This window comes from Scyliorhinus torazame, chromosome 15, assembly GCF_047496885.1.
Source record: "Scyliorhinus torazame isolate Kashiwa2021f chromosome 15, sScyTor2.1, whole genome shotgun sequence".
Lineage (NCBI taxonomy): Eukaryota > Metazoa > Chordata > Chondrichthyes > Carcharhiniformes > Scyliorhinidae > Scyliorhinus > Scyliorhinus torazame.
Window position 1 is genome coordinate 8,052,444 of NC_092721.1, and position 22,885 is coordinate 8,075,328.

At 51.5% G+C, this 22,885-nt stretch overlaps 1 protein-coding gene across 3 annotated transcripts in view; it reads right to left on the reverse strand.

Annotated features, from left to right (window-relative positions):
* LOC140391506 (uncharacterized) overlaps window positions 1-22,885 on the reverse strand; it is a 229,505-nt gene that overhangs the window by 197,140 nt on the left and 9,480 nt on the right. The gene's annotated exons all lie outside the window — the stretch shown is intronic.

Genomic DNA, 22,885 nt, shown 5'->3' on the forward strand with positions numbered 1-22,885 from the left:
CTGCTAGCGACAAGGCGACAAATCCCGGGGGAATCGCTGGATGAATTCTACTGCGCGCTCCTGGTACTAGGGAGGAACTGTGACTGCCCGCAAGGTTCAGCCAGCGACCACACAGAACTTTTAATCCGGGACGCATTCGTTGCAAGTATGCTGTCCTCCCAAATCCGTCAGCGGCTGCTGGAAAAAGAGACACTAGGCCTCAAGGAGGCACGGGCCCTTGCTAGCATCCTGGAGCGCATATGTCCCCGACCGCGCGGCAGCCCCTTGGGTAGCGTGGAACCCACCCGCGGCCGACCTCGATGCATCCGCCATCCCCCCACAAGCTTGTGCCGCGCGGCTACCACGCAACCCCGGGGGGCCCTGCTGTTATTTTTGCGGGCAAGCCAAGCACCCCCGGCAGCGCATGCCCGGCCCGCTCCCCCACCTGCAAAGGTTGTGGCAAAAAGGGTCATTTCGTGGTGGTATACCAGGCCCGGGCGGTCGCCGCTGTCTCCGGGCACCACCATCTTCATTTTCCCGAGCCATGTGCGGGCCCCGGGCGCCGCCATCTTGTTCCCCAGCGTGTGATGCATCAGCGCCGCCATCATGCCCACCCCCAGCCATGTGCGACCCGTGGGCGCCGCCATCTTGGCTGGAGTCTCAGGATCCCGATTCGATGACCACACACCGCCCGAGGAAAATCTTCAACTTTTACCACGACTCGCCTCGGTGACCCTGGACCAGTCCCGGCCCCGAACGCTCACGACCGCGACCAAAACATCCTGCCTGATCAACTCCAGGAGCACAGAGAGCTTCATACACCCCAACACGGTAAGGCGCTGTTCTCTCCCCATACACCCAGTTAACCAAAGAATCTCCCTGGCCTCCGGGTCTCACTCTGTAGAGATCAAGGGGTTCTGCGTAGCGAACCTCACGGTCCAGGGAAGAGAATAAAATTTCCGACTCCACGTCCTCCCTCACCTCTGCGCTGCCACGCTCCTGGGATTGGACTTCCAATACAACCTCCAGAGCTTTACCTTTAAATTCGGCGGCCCTATACCGCCCCCCCCTCACTGTCTGCAGCCTCGCGACCCTCAATGTCGACCTGCCTTCCCTTTTTGCGAACCTCACCCCGGATTGCAAACCCGTCACCACCAGGAGCAGACGGTGTAGTGCCCAGGACCGGACCTTCATTAGGTCGGAAGTCCAGTGGCTACTGAAGGAAGGTGTTATCGAGGCTAGCAACAGCCCCTGGAGAGCTCAAGTAGTGGTTGTAAAGACCGGGGAGAAGTACAGGATGGTCATCGCTTACAGTCAGACCATCAACAGGTATACGCAGCTCGACGCGTACCCTCTCCCCCGCATATCTGATTTGGTCAATCAGATTGCACAATACAAGGTATTTTCCATGGTGGACCTCAAATCCGCCTACCACCTGCCCGGACGACCACAAGTACACTGCATTTGAAGCAGAGGGGCGGCTCTACCACTTCCTAAGGGTTCCCTTCGGCGTCACAAATGGGGTCTCGGTCTTCCAACGGGAGATGGACCGAATGGTTGACCGGTAAAGTTTGCGGGCCACGTTTCCGTACCTCGACAACGTCACAATCTGCGGCCACGTCCAGCAGTACCACGACACCAACCTCCGCAAATACCTCCATACCGCAAAAACCCTTAACTTAACCTACAACAAGGACAAATGTGTGTTCAGCACCGACCGTCTAGCCATCCTCGGCTAAGCAGTGCATGATGGAGTCATAGGCCCAGATCCCGAACGCATGGGTCCCCTCATTGAGTTTCTCCTCCCCGACTGCTCCAAGGCCCTGAAACGCTGCCTGGGATTTTCTTTCATATTATGCCCAGTGGGTCCCCAATTATGCGGACAAGGCCCGCCCACTAATCCAACCCTCGGTTTTCCCCCTGTCGGCAGAGGCCCGCCAGGCCTTCAGCAACATAAAGGCGGACATCGCAAAGGCCACGATGCACGCAATCGATGAATCCCTTCCCTTCCAAGTTGAGAGCGGCGGGTCCGACGTAGCTCTGGCAGCCACCCTCAACCAAGCGGGCAGGCCCATGGCCTTCTTCTCACGCACCCTCCATGCTTCAGAAATCCGTCATCCCTCCATTGAAAAGGAGGCCCAGGCCGGGGGGGGGGGGGTGGTCTTGCCCAGGCCCAGTAGAAGCTATGCGGCACTGGAGGCATTACCTGGCCGGCAGGAGATTCACGCTCCTCACTGACCAACGGTCGGTAGCTTTCATGTTCGATAATGCACAGCGGGGCAAGATAAAGGACAATAAGATCTTACGGTGGAGGATCGAGCTCTCCACCTACAACTATGAGATCTTGTATCATCCCGGGAAGCTAAATGAGCCTCCTGATGCCCTATCCCGCGGCACATGTGCCAACGCATAAGTGGACCGACTCCATGAGGACCTCTGCCACCCGGGGGTCACTCGATTCTTTCATTTTATCAAGACCCGCAACCTGCCCTACTCCCTCGAGGAGGTCCGGACCGCCACCAGGCACTGCCAAATCTGCGCGGAGTGCAAGCCGCACTTCTACAGGCCGGAGAAAGTGCACCTGATAAAGACTTACCGTCCCTTTGAACGCCTCAGTATGGACTTCAAAGGGCCCCTCCCCTCCACCGACCACAACACGTACTTCTTGAACGTGATTGATGAGTACTCCCGATTCCCATGCGCCATCCCCTGCCCCGACATGATCGCAGCCACCATCATAAAAGCCCTCCACAGTATCTTTACGCTGTTTGGTTTCCCCGCCTACATACACAGCGATAGGGGTCCTCCTTCATGAGCGATGAACTGCTTCAATTCCTGCTCAGCAAGTGCATTGCCTCGAGCAGGACGACCAGTTACAACCCCCGGGGACACAGATAGGTAGAGAGGGAGAACGGAACGGTCTGGAAGACCGTCCTACTGGCCCTACAGTCCAGGAATCTCCCAGTCTCCCTCTGGCAGGAGGTCCTTCCCGATGCACTCCACTCCATCCGATCACTGCTGTGTACCACGACAAACGAAACACCTCATGAACGTCTCCTAGTCTTCCCTAGGAAGTCCTCCTCCGGGACCTCGCTCCCAATCTGGCTGGCAGCTCCTGGACTCATTCTGCTCCGCAAACACGTGGGGGTGCACAAGTCAGACCCATTGGTAGAGAGGGTCCACCTCCTTCACGCTAACCTCAGTATGCCTACGTGGTGTACCCCGACGGCCGGCAGAATACGGCTCCCTATGGCACCTGGCGCCCGCTGGATCCCCCCCCCCCCCACCAACCTCACCCTCCCTCCCACTGGCGCACCCCACGGCTGCCCCCTTCCCAGGTGGATCGGTTCATCCACTGGTCCCACCCAGGGGTAATGAAGCCACCGACGAAGCCAAAGTCACGCTCCCGGAGTCACGGATGCCCGAGCCGGCGCCTGCATCACCGCCGAAACTGCGACGATCACAGAGGACGACCAGGGCCCCGATCGACTAATTGCCTCATCCTGATATGTACATGTAAAATGAATACTGTAAATAGTTGTGACGTGTAATAAGGCAAAACACTGTACCACCGACGGGTACCACCGTAACTTCTACCACTGTATGATGCGAGACCACCACCCCCGCCGGACTCTTTTTTTTTAACAGGGGGTGAATGTGGTAGTTGGTATTAGGTGTATTACGGTACCTAGGTTGAGGCTGTAAGATCATTGGTGTGGGAGGTACTGAGACAGGAAGACCATTGGTGAAGCCTGCCTACTGGTTCCGCCCAGTAAGGCGGAGTATAAGAGTCAGTGTCTCCCTAGCTGCTGCATTCTGTACCTGCGCTGCTGGGGGAAACATCTAGTCCAATAAAGCCTTCAATTGTCATCCAATCTCGCTTCTGGAGTCATTGATCGAGCATCACTACTTAAGACTACAAGGACTTTATTAAGGCTGACTGAGAAGTAACCAAACCCCACAACAATAACCAGATGCAAATAATCATCGAAGGAATGTGTCAAACAGCAAAGAAGATGTAATGAAAACATAGGGAGATAGGGATGAGGTGAAATGATAAGAGAAAGGTTTCACCACCAAAAGGGGATTGAATGTTAAATCTTCCTGCCTTGAATGTTGGGTGGGATCTTCCGGCACTTCCCGTCGGGGGGGGGGGGGGGGGGGGGGGGGGGGAAGGGGGGATCTTCCAGTCAATTACCCCAATCCTGCCACAGGTTCTCAGGCGGCGGAGGAAGTGAAGAACACAAATCGGCGGGTACAGAAGATCTCATCGTCTCTGCCACCGCAAAACACGGCGCGGGGATGGTGGTGGTGGGGGGGGGGGTGCAGAAAACCCCGCCCTCAGTCTCAGTTTTCTCATCTTTCTCTAAGTAATGAACTCTACTCTTGTCCGAGTGTGAATAGAAATACACGGCACGCAGGAATGGATTGCCAACCCTCTAGGACTGCCCTGGAGTCTTCAGAAATTAAGAATTAATTTCATTCAACCAATTTGGAGGAAAAATCATTGGAAAACAAAATAAAGAAAATATTGTTTTTAAAATTCCATTGTCTTTCAGTAATGGTCATGAACTTCTAGGAGATTGGGGACAGGAGACTGGATTGAAGGGCAGCAAGAATCACCCCATTGGTTACTGAGGAGTCTGTTCATTTTCCGATTGGTTGCGGTCACGGCGTTGGGCATGTCAGGTAGGGAAGTGTGGGGGTGCTGGAATTCCTGAGGCGAAATCTCCAGGAATATGTCAACCCAGAGCTGGCAACCTCTCCTCAGGAGCGGTGAGGAAACAATGTGAAGAGTTAAAGCTGTGAATTCATTTCACAACAACAATTAAATTAAGGCTGAATGAGAGAAGTAGAGTATGAGGGAAGGAAAGGTAACCTCAAGCCAGCTGGCAATTGGTCAGAAGGAATGTCAAGCATTCCAATCAGCCCGCTGATTGTTTACCTGGAAAATAATCTCATTGACAGTTCTTACTAAATTATAGAAGCTTAGAATAACAGCACAGGAGACCATTGAACACATCACGCCTCTTTGAAAGAGCTCTCCAATTAGTTCCTTACTCCTGCTTTTTCCCCATAATCTTGTAAAGTTTTCCTTTTCGAGTATTTCTCCAATTGAGGTGGAGCTGCCTCTCATCAGCGCTCGAGTGGAAACGAACAGTTGCACACAAAGTTGTCTGGTCATTGTGGAACCCACTTTAGTCATAGCCTGTCAGACACCGACTGCAAAAGATCTATAATTAGCAGAAAAGTCTTAACTTGCAACGTACACAATGATAGTGTGTGATGCAACTCAGAAAACCCACCCTAGGTTATTGTGTATGACACTCGAGATCCCCAAGCCAAAATCGACAGGTCCGCCTGTCATACTTTCCGACGATGAAGCCTTTTCTTTTTTTTGGGTCAGCACTTACAATCTTGGCTGCATTTAGCACACTGGTTTAGCACACTGGGCTAAATCGCTGGCTTTGAAAGCAGACCGAGGCAGTCCAGCAGCACGGTTCAATTCCCGTACCAGCCTCCCCGAATAGGCGGCGGAATGTGGCGACTAGGGGCTTTTCACAGTAACTTCATTTGAAGCCTACTTGTGACGATAAGCGATTTTCATTTCATTTATATTTTGCAATTTGGGTCCTCTGTTTCTTCATAATACAAGCTTCCAGCCTGATGGGTTTGACCATAGCGGCTTCCTAGACATTGAGTTCATGTCACAGAAACAGGTAATTTCCCCCATTTGCTCCGTGCGGGTGTTTTTGTTGCACACGAGCCTCCTCCCATCCCCCTCTCCATCTTACCCTGTCAGCACCTCCTTCTATTCCTGTCTCCCTCATGTGAGAATCCAAGTTCCCCTTCAACGTGTCAAAACTATTCACCCCGCCCACTTCCTGTGCCAACGGATTCCACATTCTCAGCACTCTCTGGCTAAATAAACTTCTCCTGAATTGCTGATTGGATTTATTAGTGATGATCTCCTACTAATAACCTCCAAATAAGATCTTTGAAAACATCACCTCTACTCCTACCCTTTCATACTCCTTCATTAATTTTGACAACCTCTAATAGAAATATCTTATGGGTGCTAGATGGCCAGCATAGACATGATGGGCCAAAGAGCCTCTTTCTGTGCTGTAAAACTCTATTACTACCAGGTTGCTTGGTTTCTGCCTAAGCCTGAGGGGGTTGTGATGAGTGTCCTTGGAAGAGTCAAACTCAGCATTAGACTTCGCAAAAGTGGCACGGTGGTCAGCGCTACTGCCTCATAGCACCAGGGACCCGGTTTAAATTCAGGCCTCGGGTCACTGTCTGCACGTTCTCCCCTGTCTGCGCGGGTTTCCTCCGGGTGCTCCGGTTTCCTCCCACAGTCCAAAGACGTGCAGGTTAGGTGGATTGGCCACGCTAAATTGCCCCTTAATATCCAGGGATCTGCAGGCTAGGAGGGTTTTGGGGATAGGGCAGGGGAGTGGGCCTAGGTAGGGTGCTCTTTCAGAGGGTTGGTGCAGACTCGATGGGCTGAATGGCCTCCTTCAGCACTGTAGGGATTCTATGATTCGATGAAAAGCCGCAATCGATGTTCTCACACTGAGCAAATGAGTCTCATGCTATCGCGGTCTGATTATGGGAATATAAATGAGCGTCTGGTAAGGTTCTGCCTCACGGGATTTTGAAGTACAAATTTTTGAAATTCATTGGCACCCTGAGGCACGATCAATTTGACTGGAGACGAAGTTGAATCCAAACTGAGGCTTTATTAGTAACAGATGTGTGGCCTCCCACAGCAGCTGACAAAATGGCTGCGAGCTGGAGGCCACGCACATTTATACCCCGCCTCCTGGGCGGAGCTAGCATGCAGGGGCCCAGGTGAACCTGTAGTGCAGGTTCTACTGTACAACCCTTAATATAGGAACACAGTGGTTTACCACACACCCTTGCCTGATGCACCTCCCTATTTTGTGCTACCACCTGTACAATATGGGTGACGTACATCCAGTCCGTGCAGGAAGGGACCACTTCTCATATTGGTGAAATGCTCCTGCACCTTCGCGCTTGCACCGAAAATGGGGATCAGGTCCTATGCAAATCGGGGGGCTCAACAGCTACTCCAGGGCCTGATTTACACAATTCGTTCAGAACTGGCCGCAGATTGCGAGAAATATTCTTTGATCCTTGGCCGCCAATCCCAGCAGTTTTTAAAGAGCTGCTGGAGGCTGACTCCCAACAGGCTGTGCTTTTATTATTTTATTTGACTTTAATTTGGAGCCGTGTAGAAGCAGGAGTGGCCACCCCCTGCTCCATAGATAAATTGGGGGGGGGGGGAGACAGTATTTCCCCAACTCCCAAATACTTCATAACCCAACCATCTCGCCTTGGCTGGAGTTCAAGCCTGATCTTGGTGAATGGTCCGAGATCTCTCTGCCTCTTTCGCATTTCCTGTTTTAATCGCTCTACGATCCTGCCTGTTATAACCCTGCACGGGACTGATCCAGCTGGGATTGTTCCCTCGTACTGGGTGGGCTGTGAGTTATCCAGAACTATGTATAACAGGTCAGCTGACAGGAAGGAGTGAGGGCCCTGAGATGTGTTACCGGGTCCTGTGCAAACACTGCTGTGATGCCGAATAAACGTCTTTCTTATGAACTCTTCCGACTCCCCCTTTGCCGTTTACTTCGCTGCCTTCAGCTGCCTGGGCTGGAGCTCTGGAATTCCCTCCCGAAGTCCCCCCGCCTCTCTACCTCCCGCTACTTAAAGTCTCGACCAAGCTTTTGGTTATCTATCTGAATATGTTCCAGTGTGGCACGGTGACAAATTCCGTTTCATAATCCCGCTGTGAATGTTTAATCAGATTAAGGTGCTAGATAAATTCAAATTGTTCTTGTTCAGTCAGTGGAGGTGAAATTCTACCCTGACAGTTTTTGTTAAAACAGTGACTAAATTTAATAATAATAATAATCTTTATTATTGTCACAAGTAGGCTTGCATTAACACTGCAATGAAGTTACTGTGAAAAGCCCCTAGTCGCCACATTCCGGCGCCTGTTCGGGTACACTGAGGGAGAATTCAGAATGTCCAAATTATCTAACAAGCACGTCTTTCGGGACTTGTGGGAGAAAACCGGAGCGCCCGGAGGAAACCCTCGCACACACGGGGAGAACGTGCAGACTCCGCACAGGCAGTGACCCAAGCCGGGAATCGAACCCGGGACCCTGGCGCTGTGAAGCAACAGTGCTAACCACTGTGCTACCGTGCTGCCCTTTTCATATGGACTTCATTGGCTGAAAAGCACTTTGAGACGTCTGGTGATCGTGCAAGGTGTGAATTGCGAGTCTGTTGTTTGTTCCGTCGAAGATTCATTCAGACCCGTTAACTCGCCTGTTTCTCTCCACAGCAGCTGCCAGGTCCCCTGAGTCCATCCAGCAGTTTCTGTTTCTATTTCAGTCTTTCCTTCACACTTTCTGCTATTTTTTTCTTCCTTTTCTTTTTCTTACTTTCCTACTGCTTTGATCGTCGATAAAACAAATGCACTTCAATGAATATTTAGTGAGAGATGTCAGCTCGTGCGCACCAGTCCTGTGGCTGGGCTGCATATGCACAGGAAGCTGTTGGAACAGGAGGTATTTTTATTTAAACACCACAACAGCCATTCTCTGAAATCTTCCTGCCTGCAAAGCTATGGAGAGATAGGGGCTGTGGTTTAATGTCAAAGGAACCTTAAGCCAAGGGCTGCGCCTCTGAGCGACTTGCGAAGTGTTCAAAGCCACCAGCAGCGATAATATTTTCAGCAGCTGTTATGATAGGTTGCAACGGACCCTGTCTATTTTGAGAGCGATAGAGTTGGTTAGGCCATGGTAGCAAAGGATAGGGAGCAAAGGCAGGGAACTGGAGTGAGGCTGCATCTCTGCAGCCAAGGTCAAATAGGATCCTGGACAAACAACTCAAATGACTAAGATATGGCACACTTCCTGAATCTATCTATAAATATTAAAACGCTGCGTCTCGGCACATCACATTCTGTTGCATAGGAACAGGAAGAGATTACTTAACGTCTCAAACCTGATCCACCATTCCATGAGTTCCAAGCTGATCTGCGACTAAGACCATAAGACGTAGGAGCAGAATTAGGACACTCGGCCCATCGAGTCTGCTCCGCCATTCAATCATGGCTGATATTTTTCTCATCCCCATTCTCCTGCCTTCTCCCCATATCCCCTGATCCCCTTATTAATCAAGAACCTATCTATCTCTGTCTTAAAGACACTCAGTGATTTGGCCTCCACAGCCTTCTGCGGCAAAGAGTTCCACAGATTCACCACCCTCTGGCTGAAGAAATTCCTCCTCATCTCTGTTTTAAAGGATCGTCCCTGCAGTCTGAGATGGTGTCCTCTGCTTCTAGTTTTTCCAACAAAAGTGGAAACATCCTCTGTCCACTCTATCCAGGCCATGCAGTATTCTGTAAGTTTCAGTAAGCTCCCCCCTCATCCTTCTGAACTCCAACGGGTACAGACCCAGAGTCCTCAACCGTTCCTCATACGACAAGCTCTTCATTCCAGGGATCATTCTTGTGAACCTCCTCTGGACCCTTTCCAAGGCCAGCACATCCTTCCTTAGATACGGGGCCCAAAACTGCTCGCAATACTCCAAATGGGGTCTGACCAGAGCCTTATACAGCCTGAGAAGTACATCCCTGGCCTTGTATTCTAGCCCTCTCGACATGAATGCTAACATTGCGTTTGCCTTCCTAACTGCCGACTGAACCTGCACGTTAACCTTCAGAGAATCTTGAACAAGGACTCCCAAGTCCCTTTGTGCTTCTGCTTTCCGAAGCCTTTCCCCATTTAGAAAATAGTCTATACCTCCAGTCCTCCTTCTAAAGTGCACAACCTCACACTTTTCCACATTGTATTCCATCTGCCACTTCATTGCCCACTCTCCTAGTCTGTCCACATCTTTCTGCAGCCTCCTTGCTTCCTCAATACTACCTGTCCTTCTACAAATCTTTGTATCACCTGCAAACGTAGCAATAGTGCCTGCAGTTCCTTCTTCCAGATCATTAATGTATATTGTGAAAGGTTGTGGGGCTGGATTCTTGGCACCCCGACGACGAAATCGCGTTCGGCGACGTGGCGGCGAATCCAGTTTCACGCATGAAATCGGGACCGGCGCTAGTTCAGCGATTCTCTGAGCCCCGAAAGGTGGCGTACTCGGGGATTACGTCGTGCCGATTATCCACCACCTGAGGCCATTGCCTGAGGCCCGGCCCGCTATACACCGTATCGACCGACCGCATTCCCGACGGCGTGGACCACTCACGGTACCACCGTCTGTGATACCCGCGTGCCGGTTGCGGACTCGGTCCAGGGCCGCCACAGTCGGGGGAAGGGTCGATCAGGGGGGAGGGGCTCATTCGGGACTGGGCTTTTTTTGTGCGGACGGTCCGTGTCAGGCGAGCGGCCGATCAGGGGCACTATTTCCACGGTCCAGGTCCGCGGTCCGAGTCCGCCATGGAGCACCGCGCGGCCGCTGGAGGCCGCCGCCCTGCGCCTGCGCGGCCTCTGACCCGGAACTGCAAGGGGCCATATCGGCAGCTAGAACTGTGAGCTCCACGACAGCTGCCTGCTAGCCCCCAGCAAGACTGTGAATCTGTGGCCTATCGATGCCAGTTTTCCTGGCGTAAAAGCACAGTTTTCACGATGACGTGGGGACATAGTCCCAAAAACGAAGAATCCAGCCCGTGGTACCAGCACAGACCCCTGAGGCACACCACTATTCACCAGCTGCCATCCTGAAAAAGACCCCATTATCCCCGCTCTCTGCCTTCTGCCAGTCAGCCAATCCTCTATCGATGCCAGGATCTTACCCTTAACACCATGGGCTCTTAACTTATTTAACAGTCTCCTAAGCTGCATCTTGTCAAAGGCCTTCTGGGAATCTAAATAAATCAGGTCCCCTGGTTCTCTTTTGTCTAACTTCCTTGTTACTTCCTCAAAGACTAACTCCTGTCTTTACCCCCATATCACTTTGGATTAGAAACATCTATCAAACTCAGATTTGTACTGAACAATGTATCTGTCATTAATTGCCATTTATGGAAAGGAGTTCCAAATTTCTACCTCCCGTTGTGTGTAGGACAGTTTCCTACTCTTCCTCCTGAAAACCTGGCTCCATTTCATTGGCGATGTCCCTTGGTCCTTGATTTCTGACCAATGGGAATAGCCTCTCTTTATTGATCCAATCTGTTGCCTCTGCCATCTCACGAGCTTCCATCAAATCACTCCTCAACCTCCTAAATTCCAGGGAATACAATCCTAATTTGAGTAAAAACAGAAAGTGTTGGAAAAACCCAACACCTGGGGAGAGAGAAACAGAGCTGGTGTTTCAAGTCGAGATGTCTCTGCACCAGAACACTGCTCATAATGTAAACTTTGGAATCCAGGAATAATTCAGATAGATCTACAATCTACACTGCATTCCCTCCAACGCCAGGAGCTCCTTCTTAATGTGTGGTGCCCTGAGCTGCTCAGAGTTACTCTGGGTGTGCTCGAACCTGGGGTGGGATTTTCCGTTCCGCTGGCAACGTGGGGTGGCCACAATGGGAAATCCCTTTGGCAGGTGGTGGGAGTGGAGATCCACTCAAGGCGAGGGCGTGCTGGAAAATCCCGCCCCTGGTGTCTGTATAACTGAACTGCCATTACTCCCTGAAGCATTCTTCCAATCCACTCGCTGGAAAGGCCAGAATTCCATAGAAAGCCATTTTCAAATGTTGGCCATTTCAGAGATGCCGCCTATCCCAAAGCTCTTTAACAAACTGGACTTCAGTCACCTAATTGTGAAGAATAATACTGAGCAAAATTCATTCTCTGTTTGGGAGATTGTTCTCCCGGAATCAGGAAGCAATTCCCAATCCTTAGCCATGCAAATTATTCTTGCCGAGGATTGTGAGGGAGTCCCTATGGAATCCCGCGATCGAGCAGCCATTTTGAGTGGGCGGCCCGATAGCGAGACCCCGCAGCTAGGCTCCCTTGCCCCCACAATGCAATTCAACCCCTCACTCCTGCTGCATAATGCAACCTCCCCCCAAACGGATTCTCTATATCCCCCCCCTCCCCCATCAGTACAGGAGTGACCCGACACTCCACCCCCCCCCCCGCCCCACCCCACACACACAGACTTCCTAACTAAAGAGACACCCACACCGAGACTCCCGAAATAACGATCCCCCCCAGAGATCCCCTAAATGTAAGGGTGGCACAGTGGTTAGCACTGCTGCCTCACAGCGCCAGGGATCGAGGTTCAATTCCGGCCTTGGGTCACTGTCTGTGCGGAGTCTGCACGTTCTCCCCGTGTCTGGGTGGGTTTCCTCCGGGTGCTCCGGTTTCCTCCCACAGTCCAAAGATCTGCAGGTTAGGTGGATTGGCCATGCTAAATTGGCCTTAGTGTCCAAAGGTTGGGTGGGGTTATGGGGATAGGGAAGGGAGTGGACCTGGGCGGGCTGCTCGTTCAAAGGGTTGATGCAGACCCTGGGCTGAATGGCCTCCTTCTGCACTGTAGGGTTTCAATAATTCTATGGAGACCCTCCATAGACACCCCAGAAAAGTGACCCCTGTCTGGAACCTTGAGAGCAGTCCAGATAGAGGCAGTGAAAAGAATTCATTGATCTGCAAGCCATTCATTCATGTCTCTTTGATATTTATTTTACCAGGCTGTGATTGACAGCTTCCACACACACACAGCTGACAGCATTGCTCCATTCACCTTCCTTCAGGCTTGAGTAACTCTCACGTGCTCGAACCTCAATCTTTATAAACATTAAGCTATGATCGACAGCTCCTAGTCCACTTCAAACAGAGTTAAGTGCTGTCAATTTCCAGCTGACCACCTCAAAATCACTCAAACATGAAGGGAGGTGATTGGAAAGCGCTTAATTCTGTTTGATTCAAGAGAAGGTCTTGCAGCTCACAGATCTGAAGGGGTTTAAACACAGCTGACTGGTTTCTCTTTCTAGGAATTAACAGGTGCTGCTTCCTGTGTTTGAGCCAGCAGGTGTATTGCCCAGGTGAGTGTTAAAGCAGTGATGTTTTTCACTACCTCTGGCTGGACTGCACTCTCGTCTCTCTTCTGAAAGGTCTCTTTAGGGTTCCTTACTCAGTGGGTCTCTGGGTGAATGGTTTAGGGGAGTATCTGGATGGGTCCCCTTTACTGATGGGTACTCTGTGGGAGGAGCAGTGGGGGCGGTCTGGTGGACGCAGGGTGGGCAGTTCTTGCATTGTTGGGGGGGGGGTGGCCCTCGAATGGACTTTGGGGGCAACTCCCTTAAAGAGTTGCCCCCTTGGTCCATGGCGAAGCCCATCACATCAGGGCCACATTTGTCAAGAGCAGCAGTGATTCTCGCCCACGTGATTCCCAGCCCAGAGGATGGGCGGGCCTGGAGAATTCGGTGCCCGTCCCATTTGCACATCCCACCGGCACGCGGGGGGGCCGCTCTGTGATCACGCCAGTGGGGGGCCCAGGGCATTGAAAACGAATGGGAGCTGTCATCACAAACCGCTGAATTCTCCGCCTCACCCGGACCTCTGCTACCGGCAGCTCGAGGCAGAGAATTTCACCCACTGTCTGTAAGACTGGCTGAGCTGTGACGTTTACTGTGCAAGGAAAGGAAGCCTTTAACATTCCCATCAGTACTGAGGGAGTGCTGCACTGTCAGAGGGTCAGTACTGAGGGAGTGCCGCACTGTCAGAGGGTCAGTACTGAGAGAGTGCTGCACTGTCAGAGGGTCAGTACTGAGGGAGTGTCGCACTGTCAGAGGGTCAGTACTGAGGGAGTGCCGCACTGTCAGAGGGCCACTCCTGAGGGAGTACTGCACTGTCAGAGGGTCAGTACTGAGGGAGTGCTGCACTGTCAGAGGGTCAGTACTGAGGGAGCTGCACTGTCAGAGGGTCAGTACTGAGGGAGTGCCGCACTGTCAGAGGGTCAGTACTGAGGGAGTGCCGCACTGTCAGAGGGTCAGTACTGAGGGAGCGCCGCACTGTCAGAGGGTCAGTACTGAGGGAGTGCTGCACTGTCAGAGGGTCAGTACTGAGGGAGTGCCGCACTGTCAGAGGGTCAGTACTGAGGGAGTGCTGCACTGTCAGAGGGTCAGTACTGAGGGAGTGCCGCCCTGTCAGAGGGTCAGTACTGAGGGTGTGCTGCACTGTCAGAGGGTCAGTACTGAGGGAGTGCTGCACTGTCAGAGGGTCAGTACTGAGGGAGTGCCGCACTGTCAGAGGGTCAGTACTGAGGGACTGCCGCACTGTCAGAGGGTCAGTACTGAGGGAGTGCTGCACTGTCAGAGGGTCAGTACTGAGGGAGCGCTGCACTGTCAGAGGGTCAGTACTGAGGGAGCGCTGCACTGTCAGAGGGTCAGTACTGAGGGAGTGCCGCACTGTCAGAGGGTCAGTACTGAGGGAGCGCTGCACTGTGGTCCTATGAACCTAGGCTCGCCAGCTCTCTGGATTGGATGTAAAAGATCAGGTGGCAATGTTCATTGAATTACATAACATGATGATTGTACAAGTTGTTTGTGCCATACGAGCCTCCTCCAATTCATATTCTCACTCGATCAGCATGTACATTTATGTCTCACCCCCTGGTGTGTTTATCAATCGTCCCCTTAAATGAATCAATGCCATTCACTTCAACCTGTGTGAGTTCCACATTCTCACCACTCTCTGCCAGAAATGTTTTCCTGAATTTCTGATTAGATTTATGAGTGACTATTTTAAAATTACAACTCTTGTTCTAGTCCTCACTTCAATGGAAATGTTTTATGTCCCTCTTTCCTGCCCCCCCCCCCCCTTCATCACCGTGAAGATCTCTATTCGGCCAGCCCTCTGAATTGTAGGGAAGGTCTCCCAAGTATCGATGTCTCAACCAACTGCAAGTCTGTTGATTATCCAATTATTGTCACGTCAATTTGGGTGCGATTTGCTCTGTGTAAAATCGGGAAGATATTTATCAGGTTGCTCCTCAAGAGGAAAGGGAATTACCCTGTGCAGTCTCTCTGGCTCGGTGTAATCTCACAATTCTGATTCCATCCTCAATAATCTTCTTATGCCTCCAAATCCTTTTCAACAGCTTGGTGGAAAAAGCTGCACTTTCACAGAAAACTGGTGCGGATGAGCGATACTCTTTCTAATACTCATGCCTGACATTTTCACAGTTCCAGTGGAGATGTTTGGTGAGAAGGATGCAAGCATTGATTGCAGCAACAGTTGAACAAAACATTCAAAGTTTCGATGCGTTAAAGGCAGCCGAATGTTAGAGCATTGTAACTCGCGGCGACCACATCTAATACCAGAATTATTTAACATTGGATCAACCCAAAACGTTTGGCACATCTGCAGAAAGCTCAAATGTTCACTTCTAACTTTCTGGAGTTCAGTTCCTACCTCGTATTGCAACGTCCACAACGATAACCACACGATGTCAGCACATCTGGAATTTCCACTCACAAACATCGTTCATTAATCAAGAGACGTTTACAGTGAATGTTCTGTTCTAATGATGAGGGGCACGAAAATGACACTCGGCATCAAAACTAATCAGGCTTTGTGTCCTTTGAAGATATAAGGGGTGTTAGCTCAGGATGGACATTAATAGCCCGCTGTCTTTGTTGAAAGGTCTCAGGGTATCTTTAGCCTCCAATCGTCGCAAAGGCTGAGCTGACACTTCCTTGCATATCACCTCTGTAAAGCAAATAGTCTCCATTCACCACGATTACATGGTGTGAGAGACCCGAGGACGGCTCTTTCTGGTCCGGTTACCATTCATGTGGAACAGCACAACGCGTGCACGGAAAGACTGGCACCTTTGCAATGGCTCAAAGTAGCAAGTACGATAAAAGTGATACCCGGTCAGGCTGTTATATCACCCGGGACATAGAATCATCCAGTCCAGAAGGCCGTATGAACATTTGGCCCATGCCCATCATGCCTGTTCTGCCTTTTTACTTAGTCGCACTCCCTGCTCTTTCCCCAGAGAACAGCATTTTGTTCCCTTCTGCTGTGTGACTCTGTTGTGGATTGGAGATGTTGGGGCTGTTCTCCTGATGGAAGAGAAGATTGAAAGGGGATTTGATAGAGGAGTTCAAAATCATGAAAGAGCAGACGGGGAGAAACTCTTGGCTGAAGAATTGAGATCCAGAGCTTACAGATTTAAGGTGATTGGCAAAATAACTACAGGCAACAAGGGGAAAGTCTTTTTTAATGCAGCCAGTGGTTAGAGCCTGGAATGCACTGTCTGAGAGTGTGGTGGAGGCAGATTCACACAGCGAGTGGTTAGAGCCTGGAATGCACTGTCTGAGAGTGTGGTGGAGGCAGATTCACACAGCGAGTGGTTAGAGCCTGGAATGCACTGTCTGAGAGTGTGGTGGAGGCAGATGCACACAGCGAGTGGTTAGAGCCTGGAATGCACTGTCTGAGAGTGTGGTGGAGGCAGATTCACACAGCGAGAGGTTAGGATCTGGAATGCACTGTCTGAGAGTGTGGTGGAGGCAGATTCATACAGTGAGTGGTTAGGGTCTGGAATGCACTGTCTGAGAGTGTGGTGGAGGCAGGTTCACACAGCGAGAGGTTAGGATCTGGAATGCACTGTTTGAGAGTGTGGTGGAGGCAGATTCACACTGCGAGTGGTTAGGGTCTGGAATGCACTGTCTGAGAGTGTGGTGGAGGCAGATTCATACAGTGAGTGGTTAGGGTCTGGAATGCACTGTCTGAGAGTGTGGTGGAGGCAGGTTCACACAGTGAGTGGTTAGGGTCTGGAATGCACTGTCTGAGAGTGTGGTGGAGGCAGGTTCACACAGCGAGAGGTTAGGATCTGGAATGCACTGTCTGAGAGTGTGGTGGAGGCAGGTTCACACAGCGAGAGGTTAGGATCTGGAATGCACTGTCTGAGAGTGTGGTGGAGGCAGATTCATACAGCGAGTGGTTAGGGTCTGGAATGCACTGTCTGAGAGTGCGGTGGAGGCAGATTCACACAGCGAGTGGTTAGGATCTGGAATGCACTGTCTGAGAGTGTGGTGGAGGCAGATTCACACAGCGAGTGGTTAGGGTCTGGAATGCACTGTCTGAGAGTGTGGTGGAGGCAGGTTCACACAGCGAGGGGTTAGGGTCTGGAATGCACTGTCTGAGAGTGTGGTGGAGGCAGATTCACAGCGAGCGGTTAGGATCTGGAATGCTCTGTCTGAGAGTGCGGTGAAGGCAGATTCACACAGTTCTGTGAGAGTGGTGGAGGCAGGTTCATACAGCGAGTGGTTAGGGTCTGGAATGCTCTGTGTGAGAGTGTGGTGGAGGCAGGTTCATACAGCGAGTGGTTAGGGTCTGGAATGCTCTGTGTGAGAGTGCGGTGGAGGCAGGTTCACACAACGAGTGGTTAGGGTCTGGAATGCTCTGTGTGAGAGTGCGGTGGAGGCAGGTTCACACAGCGAGTGGTTAGGGTCTGGAATGCACTGTCTGAGAGTGTGGTGGAGGCAGGTTCACACAGCGAGTGGTTAGGGTCTGGAATGCACTGTCTGAGAGTGTGGTGGAGGCAGGTTCACACAGCGAGTGGTTAGGGTCTGGAATGCACTGTCTGAGAGTGTGGTGGAGGGAGGCAGGTTCACACAGCGAGGGGTTAGGGTCTGGAATGCACTGTCTGACAGTGTGGTGGAGGCAGATCAATCAAGGCTTTCAAAACAGAATTGGATCATTGTCTAAATGGAAAAGATTGCAGGCTATGGCGTAAAAGTGGCTTTACCTATGCTGCTCTTGAGAGGGCCAGTATGGACACAATGGGCTGAATGGCCATCTTCTATTCTGTTACCACATGATTCTACAAATAGAAGAAACTTAAGCTGGAGATGTTGTGGAGCCGGAGTCAATATAGATCCATGGGGCAGGGAGCAACAGAAACAACTTACATGTAATTCATAAAGTTACGCTCCCCTGGGTGCTGCACTGAACTAACAACATTTGTATAATGTTCTCTGTATGCACAGATCGCGAGGTCTTTGGATTTGAAGTGATTCAGAGAACATACGGCTTGGTAAATGAACAAAACTGTTTATTAATGAACTAAAACACTAAAGGGTTTCTATGATGTCTACTAAGATTACAGTTGGATATTACGGCTAAATACAAACAACTATGATTACTATTATTAATAACGGTTGACTCAGGACTGCTCGATATGTTACTATACCCTGTGCTTGCTGTCCCGATTCTCCCTCTGTGTCTCTATGCTGTCCAGGAGAATACATGCGGTTTGGGTATTACATTACATACATCGATGATAGTTCACATATCATCACAATTTGATGCCGAGACACATAAGGAGGCTTTAGGGCAGGTGACTAAAAGCTTGGCCGGAGGAGCCAGTACTTAAAGAGCACCTTACAGAAACGAGAGAAGTGGAAACGTTTAGAGAGGAAATTCCAGAGGTCAGGACACAGGAAACCAAAGGCATGGCAACCAATTGTGGAACAATGAAAATCAGGCTGCCCTGAAAACGGCCAGAGCAAGGCACGGCTGACGACCTGCGCCAGTCGCGCCATAAAACATGGCACCGGCCGTGCGTGAACCCAACCCGCCAACCGCGACTCCACAGCCCACCCCCTGGCCGCCCCCACCAGTCCTCCCCAGCCCTAGCAGAAGCCCCTCCCGGCCAGCGGCTCGGACCCCGGCTGAGTGCGCGCCGCTGGACGCAGTCCGCAGCCGGCACGCCGGGATCCCGCACGCTCGGGACCACACATCGGGGGCGGAGCATCACGGGTGGGCCAGCCGATGACACGCCAACGCGGTTGAAACGGCGCGCGGCGCACGTCACGATGACGCCGGTTAGGAGGGGCCGGACCAGCATCGGACTGTCGCCGGCCCTGATTCTGGTGTCGGAATCCATTCTCTGCCCAATCACAGATCACAAATTCGGCGGCGGAGAGTCCAGCCCATCCGATTTATAATGCTCATTATCTGGTAATAAATGACGAACAGCAACTATTTTTGGAAACAAAATTGGACTTTATTCAAACTGAAGAGATATAAAGAGATGACGGAATAACCTTCCTCTCGAGCTCTTTGTGTCTGGGTTTCTCTCACTCTGCCCCATTTACTTACAACGCCCTTGAGAACTTAACCTTCAATCTTACTGTTGTCATGTGGCAGGTAGGACCCTGAACTCTTCCAAAGTTGTCCTCCCTGAAAACTATTCACCCGAGAAGATGGTCCTTGACAGATGATGTGATATTCAGGAAGGAAGATTTTTATAGACGGGAGCGAAAGTTTGCTTTACAAGTGCAAAAAAACAATTTGGAAATTAAAGATGTTTCTTGATGAGAGGTCAAGAATTAAATGATCTGGGCCGAAATTGGAGGAATGCTGTGCCTCCCAGGTTAGACAAAGGAAGGTGACACAAACTTATACCAGGAGGTAAAAAGGGTTAAATAAGATCAATGTGTAAAATCGATTCTTCAACCAGAGTAAACTTGGCGCACGATGTGGAACCAGGTTAGATCCCAATTCACTGTCGCGGGATCAAATTCCAGGAACACCATCGCTACCAGCACTGTGGGTGCACCTACGTCACAGGGACTGCAGCGGTTCAAGAAGGCAGCTCACCACCACCTCCTCCACAGCAATTAGGGGTGGGCAATAAATGTTGGCCGAGCCAGCAATGTCCACATCCTGGGAATCAACAGTTTTTTATATCCGATTTGCGGAGAATGACATTTGGGAAATGAAGATAAGGGACTTCTGCAAAAGTGTCAACAGTGCGGCACTCCCTCAGTACTGCCCCTCTGACAGTGCAGCACTCCCTCAGTACTGCCCCTCTGACAGTGCGGCACCCCCTCAGTACTGACCCTCTGACAGTGCGGCACTCCCTCAGTACTGACCCTCTGACAGTGCGGCACTCCCTCAGTGCTGACCCTCTGACAGTGCAGCGCTCCGTCAGTACTGACCCTCTGACAGTGCAGCACTCCCTCAGTACTGACCCTCTGACAATGCGGCACTCCCTCAGTACTGACCCTCTGACAGTGCAGCACTCCCTCAGTCCTGACCCTCTGACAGTGAAACACTCTCTCAGCACTGACCCTCTGACAGTGCGGCACTCCCTCAGTACTGACCCTCTGACAATGCGGCACTCCCTCAGTACTGACCCTCTGACAGTGCAGCACTCCCTCAGTCCTGACCCTCTGACAGTGAAACACTCTCTCAGTACTGACTCTCTGACAGTGCGGCACTCCCTCAGTACTGACCCTCTGACAGTGCGGCACTCCCTCAGTACTGACCCTCTGACAGTGCGGCACTCCCTCAGTACTGACCCTCTGACAGTGCGGCACTCCCTCAGTACTGACCCTTTGACAGTGCAGCACTCCCTCAGTACTGACCCTCTGACAGTGCAGCTCTCCCTCAGTACTGACCCTCTGACAGTGCGGCACTCTCTCAGTACTGACCCTCTGACAGTGCAGCGATTCCTCAGTACTGACCCTCTGACAGTGCAGCGCTCCCTCAGTACTGACCCTCTGACATTACGGCACTCCCTCAGTACTGACCCTCTGACAGTGCGGCACTCCCTCAGTACTGACCCTCTGACAGTACAGCACTCCCTCAGTACTGACCCTCTGACAGTGCAGCACTCCCTCAGTACTGATCCTCTGACAGTACTGCACTCCCTCAGTACTGACCCTCTGACAGTGCAGCACTCCCTCAGTACTGACCCTCTGACAGTGCGGCACTCCCTCAGTACTGACCCTCTGACAGTCCAGCACTCCCTAAGTACTGACCCTCTGACAGTGCGGCACTCCCTCAGTACTGACCCTCTGACAGTGCGGCACTCCCTCAGTACTGACCCTCTGACAGTGCAGCAGTCCCTCAGTACTGACCCTCTGACAGTACTGCACTCCCGCAGTACTGACCCTCTGACAGTGCGGCACTCCCTCAGTACTGACCCTCTGACAGTGCGGCACTCCCTCAGTACTGACCCTCTGACAGTGCAGCAGTCCCTCAGTACTGCCCCTCTGACAGTACGGCACTCCCTCAGTACTGACCCTCTGACAGTGCAGCAGTCCCTCAGTACTGACCCTCTGACAGTACTGCACTCCCGCAGTACTGACCTTCTGGGTGAGCACTCAGAGCCTGCACGGACCAGCTGGCGAGTGTATTCGCAGATATCTTCAACATCTCACTCCATCGCTCTGAGGTCCCCACCTCCTTCAAGAAGGCCACCATAATACCAGTACCAGAGAAGAACAGAGTAGCCTGCCTCAACGACTACCGACCGGTGGCCCTAACATCTGTTATCATGAAATGCTTTGAGCGGCTAGTCATGAGACGGGTCACTGCCAGCCTCCCAGACGGTCTCGATCCGCTGCAGTTTGCCTATCATGGCAACCGGTCCACAGCAGACACTATCTCACTGGCTCTGCAATCAACACTCAAACACCTCGACAAAAGGACACCTACATGAGACTGCTGTTCATCGACTACAGCTCCGCCTTCAACACCATTATCCCGACAAGACTAATAACGAAACTCCGCAATCTTGGACTTGACCGCTCCCTGTTCAGCTGGACCCTTGACGTCCTCACCAACAGGCCGCAATCTGTCAGGATGGGCAACAGCACCTCCTCCACAATAGTCCTCAACACCGGGGCCCCGCAAGGATGTGTGCTCAGTCCTCTACTGTACTCCCTGTACACACATGACTGTGCAGCAAGATTTAACTCCAACTCATAAGTTTGCGGATGATACGACTGTGGTGGGCCGTATCTCAAACAACGACAAGTCTGACTATAGAAGGGAGATAAATCACTTGGTTGCATGGTGCACCGAAAATAACCTCTCTCTAAATGTCAGAAAGACCAAGGAACTGACCATCGACTTCAGGAAGCGTAGCACGACACGCATTCCTGTCTGCATCAATTGCTCCGAAGAGGGGATGGTTAATAGCTTTAAGTTCCTGGGGGTCGCCATCACCAACAGTCTGTCCTAGTCCACTCACATTGGTGCAACAGTCAAGAAAGCCCACTAACGTCTCTACTTCCTATGGAAGTTAAAGAAATTCATCATGTCTGCATCGACTCTCACAAACTTCTACAGATGTGCGATAGAGAGCACCCTATCCGGCTGCATCACAGCCTGGTATGGCAACTGCTCGGTCCAAGATCGCAAGAAACTGCAGTGTAGTGAACTCAGCCCAATGCATCACACAAACCTGCCACCCGCATATTGATTCTGTCTACACCTCCTGCTGCCTCAGGAAGGCAGACAGCATTATCAGAGACCCCTCCCACCCAGGCATTGCCTTCTTCCAGACCTTTCCATCAGGCAGAAGGTACATAATTCTGAAGACCGGCACATCCAGACAGAGGAACAGCTTCTTCCCCACAGCTACCAGACTCCTCAACGACTCTCCCTCGGACTGATCTGTTCCCTTTAAGAACACTATTCACGACGCCCTAGGCTGCTCTTGCTCATGTATTTGCTTTGTTTGGCCCTTGTTCCGCACTGTAACCAATCACTGTTTGTTGATGTATCATTTGTCAATGTTCTCTGTTGATTATTCTTTTGTCTACTATGTACGTCCCTCGGCCGCAGAAAAATACTCTTCACTGTGATTCGGTACATCAAATCAAATTAAACATTGCAGCGCTCCCTCAGTACTGACCCTCTCATAGTGCGGCGCTCCCTCAGTACTGACCCTCTGACAGTGCAGCACTCCCTCAGTACTGACCCTCTGACAGTGCAGCACTCCCTCAGTACTGACCCTCTCATAGTGCGGCGCTCCCTCAGTACTGACCCTCTGACAGTGCAGCACTCCCTCAGTACTGACCCTCTGACAGTGCAGCACTCCCTCAGTACTGACCCTCTCATAGTGCGGCGCTCCCTCAGTACTGACCCTCTGA